We start from the raw sequence: 4,778 nt of genomic DNA on the forward strand, positions 1-4,778 counted from the left end.
AAGAGGTAAGCCACGAACATGAAGCGTCACTCACATTCTTTCCGGTCCCTCTTTTCGGTAGAATTCCGTCCCGTCGACATACTTTGACATGGACGGGAATTCTACTTTGGAAGTTTTACCGAACATCATGTCGGTGTGGTCTCCCTACTCCTAGAAAAAAATTTTAGCCCGCGGAGCTTGGATACGGGCTCCCTAGGTATTCAAGGTACATCACAAGCAAGAGCTAAGTCTAGTCCGTGTCTAGCCAAGCTCTAGACGGAGAATTTATATTAATATTAATAAAGGAAATCGTCCTTTGGATCCATCAAGCAAAGAAGGGGGCAGCTTTGTTCTTTAAACACTTGAAAACCGCCGCGACAAAGACCACAAGACTGATCTTTTGCCATTAGCTTTTTCTCGCATATAGGCAATCATCACCCAACTTATCAGATGTCAAAAATGTGACGAAGGAAAGAAACAATACATAGTTATATACACTGGACGTAAACAGTAAAAAATAGACTGTGCATCTCTAAAACAAGTCGAGTAAAGGTAAACAAGTCTTGAAGATGACAGATGCAACTATGGGTCGGTATGTCCACAACCATAAACGCCATCCACTCTTTCAGCTACCAAATATTAACTGTTTTTTCATAAGTAAAATAGGCGGACCAAAACCTAATCTGTAAAAATAGCATACGGCAAGGGCCTTACTCAATGTGAGCAGTCAAGCCACCTATCACAAAGACAAAACAAATTTCAATCCCTGTTAACACCTTGAGTACTTGTGCAGAACTACTACAGTTTTCCAAGACCGAGGCACCCAAGGCAGACTTTTAGTGAAATAACAATTGCAGTGTCGTTTTCAAAGGCACTCGCCGAGTGTTAACACGCCCAAAGCGTGCCATTTGATTGATTTAAAGATAATTTCGTAGCGGGGTGACCATATTATGGAACTTTGCCTTCCCTCGACATGTCTTGTTAAAATACATATCAAAAGAATTTAACTTGCATAAACACACACACACACACACCAAAAAAAAAATATATAAATAAATAAAGACACATCGCACGAGACACAAAGCATCCGATCCTGTTGATAGTCACGATTAAGGTTCCTTTATGTCAAGACCTCGACTAGATTGTTATATGGTTTTAATGCGACTATAGGAAAAGTTCTTCTTTGTATGCAAGACAAACAGTTCCTAACATCACTTACATAGGTAAATACTGAATTAGAAAACCAAATTCAGAATATTGTCTATTTCTCATAAAGCTCAATGATTCTCAAATTCACTACTTATTTCCCTCGTCTCTATGCCATCAATCACACACACATTTTAATAATGTGACTCATCCAAATGATGATAAACCTTTATATTCTTGCTAATACCTCAAGATCTGAATCAGAATTTATCTGTCTTCCTTGCCTTAAATATCTACAAAAGAATTGGAATACCACGATCTCTTGTAAAGAAAAAGGTGTTCCTTAACCCGGTTGATACATTTAAAGAGTACTTTATTGGTCCCGGGGACTAATCGCTATGTTGTCAAAGGTCGTCAAGGTGCCCCGAGGAGCCAATGGTTTTCCAGACCCACCGGGCACCCAAGGCCTTACCTTAATGGAAAAAGCGTTGCAGTGTCGTTCAAAGGTATGCGATGTAGTGATATAGAGGCTCCCCAATAAGCCACTTGATTGACAAAGATGACTAAGTAACTTGACTATGCACAAGCAGGGTGACCATATAATGACGAAACACTATTCTTCCTCTGACATGTATTGCTATACTACACACATCAAAAGAATAGGTTGCACAATTATAGAAAAGTTTCCAATATAACCAGCATAAAGGGCATCTCAACTATATAAGAATTTTCTGTATTCAAGACAAAAATGTTCCTAATATCACTTCGGTAAATATCAAATTAGAAAACCAAAGTAAAAATTCATCAAATAAACCAGTAAATAAACTATAGCTCTAACTTTTAGCACAAGTAATTGCACACAAAAAAATATAAAAAGATAATGACTTTGGGAACAGATTTGTAGAGAAAAACAAAACTTATCAAATCAGTCATTTTATGAATGAATCTTTTAGGCAAAATTTAATAATGTGCCATTTACTCCTTAAAACATACCTCGTTGGATGATTAAACTCCCCCCCCCCGCTGCTACTATCAGTCAAGTCACCCATCACGAACGAAGATGAACAAGCTCGATTATGCCGTCACTGTGTGTGTGTGTTTGTTTGTTTATGTATCACTAAATCATGTCGAGTAAATGGAAACAATAGTCATGAAGATAATGCCGGTCGCAACTATAGGTTAGAATGTCAGCAACCATAAATGTCTCCTTTTTTTTTTTCACACATGAGAGGGAATATGTACAAACCCAAATTCGATCCGTAAAATATCATTGAGCAAGGGCCTCACTCGATGTTAGCAGTCAAGTCACCGATTACAAAGCTAAACAAACTCCAATCTCCGGTTAACACCTTGTGTAGAACATCAGTAGTCAAATTTAGAAACATATACATGCTCCTCATTTGTTCTCATACTAGAACTAGCTGCATCTCCTGATCAATGAAAAGAAAACACTATATTCGTGTTATCTTAATCCATCATATTATTCCTATCAATACACCATTTCTTAAGTCCATGAGAATCGTGCAGTCCATCCAATTTTCTTCAAAGGTATTCATCGCCGGTAAAATTAAGAAGATTGTCTCAATACTCAATCGTTGATCAAATAGATTTACAAAGTTACAATTTACAACCATCCGGCTCTTAGATACTAGATTAACTGCATAGCAGTGGAGAGAGAGAGAGAGAGCAGTTTGGTCGAAGAGAAGAGCAGACGAAAGGCAGTCAAGTCAAGTGACATTTTGGACCCCGCCCACCCCACGCGAAGCCCATAAACATTCGCTCCGCTCACTCGATTATTTATTTTTCACGTCTCTATGCCATTAATGACATTCACAATTTCATAATGCATCTCATCAATGTGATGTACCAATCTTTATCTCCTTGCTAATCTCAAAATCTTAATTAGAATTTCATTGTCTTTTTGCCTTAATATCTGCAAAAGAATCGGATACCGAATCTCTTATAGGAATTGGTTTTCTTAACCCGATTGATACATTTTAACTTCTAAGAGTATTTTATCTGGTCCAGGGGACATTGATTGCTATGTTTTCAAAAGGCGCCGTCAACTCTTGTATAGAAGTAGGTTTTTCTTGAACTGATTGACACATTCTAAGAGTACTTCACTGATCCGGGAAAATTGATTGCTCGTTGGCCGGAGGTGCCACTCGAGGCACCCCTGTGAGCCAATGGTTTTCTAAGATCCGTCGAGGCACTCAACGCACAAACTTCTAACATAAAAAGTACCATGTCATTCCCAAAGGCACTGCCATGGCTTCCAAGGCGCCCTAACAGGCCACTTGACTGACAGAGTATGATTTGATAGACACGACTAAGTATAGGTTCCTTTATGTCAAGACTTTGACTTGAATGACGTATGGTTGTACAACATAGAAGAAATTACTACTTCAAAGACATGGTGCTAAACTGGCCTCAGGTTATTAGGGGGATCCTCCTTAAGTGGTGTTATTGTGTAAATTGCAAGCCCCTTAGTATGGCTTGTGAGGCCCTCACTCAAAGTAATGTACATTTTGTGCATCTGCACCTCTTCCCACTAAATATCACTTATTAAAAAAAAAACTATATGTAAAATTCCCATGTAACCAGCAGATGTAAGATAAGGGCATCAAATGCACTGTATAAGTATTTTCTGTATGCAAGAAAACCAGGTTCCTAATATAGCTTTCATAGGTAAATGCTAACCCATAAAATCTATAGCTCTAGGTTTTAGCACAAGTAATTGCACTCAAAGAAACATAAAAAGATATGAATTTAAGAACATATTATGTCAGATAATATGATCCACAGAGAGAAACTTCATAGAGAAAAATGCATTTTTATCATGTCATGGATGAGCCTTTAAGACAAAATTTAATAATGTACAGTTACTCCTTGAAGCATACCTTGTGCTTATTAAACTTTTTGCCCCTGCTACTAGGATTATTAAAGCCTGGTGTTCGCGTACTCTCATCACCCTCAAACCCAAAGGTTTTGATCTCATCGTCAAAACAATCCGTCAAAGCAGACAATCTAGTATCAAAAGTGCATGACAAATTAGAGCAAACAACATATCAGTTGGACATGTCATAATTAATCAGTATTGACTTGCAAAAGAAGGTTGGTATAAGACTTACCCATTGCTCGATTTTCAAGTGCTTTTCTCTCCTCTTTTCCTTCTTTGTAAGTGGAGCACGAGTAAAAAGCTTCTCTTCTTGTCGCGCACGCTCATCCATCCTTGCCTTGTATCTTTTAACGTCTCTACTCTCAGCCCCAAAAGTTTCTTTCACCTGTATCCAATTGTAACAAATAAGAAAGTCATAATGTGAACCGCAACATTATTCTGTTAAACACATAACAATAGTCTAAAACCAACCTCCTCAGGCTTCCCTTCAAGGTCATCCATGAGCCCTCTCATAAAATCACTTTGTTTAGCTTTCTCGATGAAGCATTTTATCCTTTCGGTCGCTATTTTTTCCAATTTAGACATCTCTTCAAGTAGGAGCAATCTTGGGGGTCGGTACACACCATCACCATCCCTACAGTTCATATACGATAAATAAACCTTCATTCAATAAACCAACTAAACAACAAAGAAATGTTACGCTAGACTACGGAATGAATCTTCAAACTACCAAGACTACGAAAACATGGCTCCT

General features: G+C 38.0%; 1 long non-coding RNA gene across 1 annotated transcript; it reads right to left on the bottom strand.

Annotated features, from left to right (window-relative positions):
- Positions 1-3,760: 3,760 nt before the first annotated feature.
- Positions 3,761-4,560, bottom strand: LOC147504651 (uncharacterized). Its single transcript, XR_015220428.1, has 3 exons — positions 4,496-4,560; positions 4,257-4,409; positions 3,761-4,152 (listed from the first exon to the last, which is right to left on the bottom strand). It is a non-coding gene; the product is annotated as an uncharacterized LOC147504651 (long non-coding RNA).
- Positions 4,561-4,778: the final 218 nt, after the last annotated feature.

This window comes from Coptis chinensis, chromosome 4 (genome assembly GCF_015680905.1).
Source record: "Coptis chinensis isolate HL-2020 chromosome 4, ASM1568090v1, whole genome shotgun sequence".
NCBI lineage: Eukaryota > Viridiplantae > Streptophyta > Magnoliopsida > Ranunculales > Ranunculaceae > Coptis > Coptis chinensis.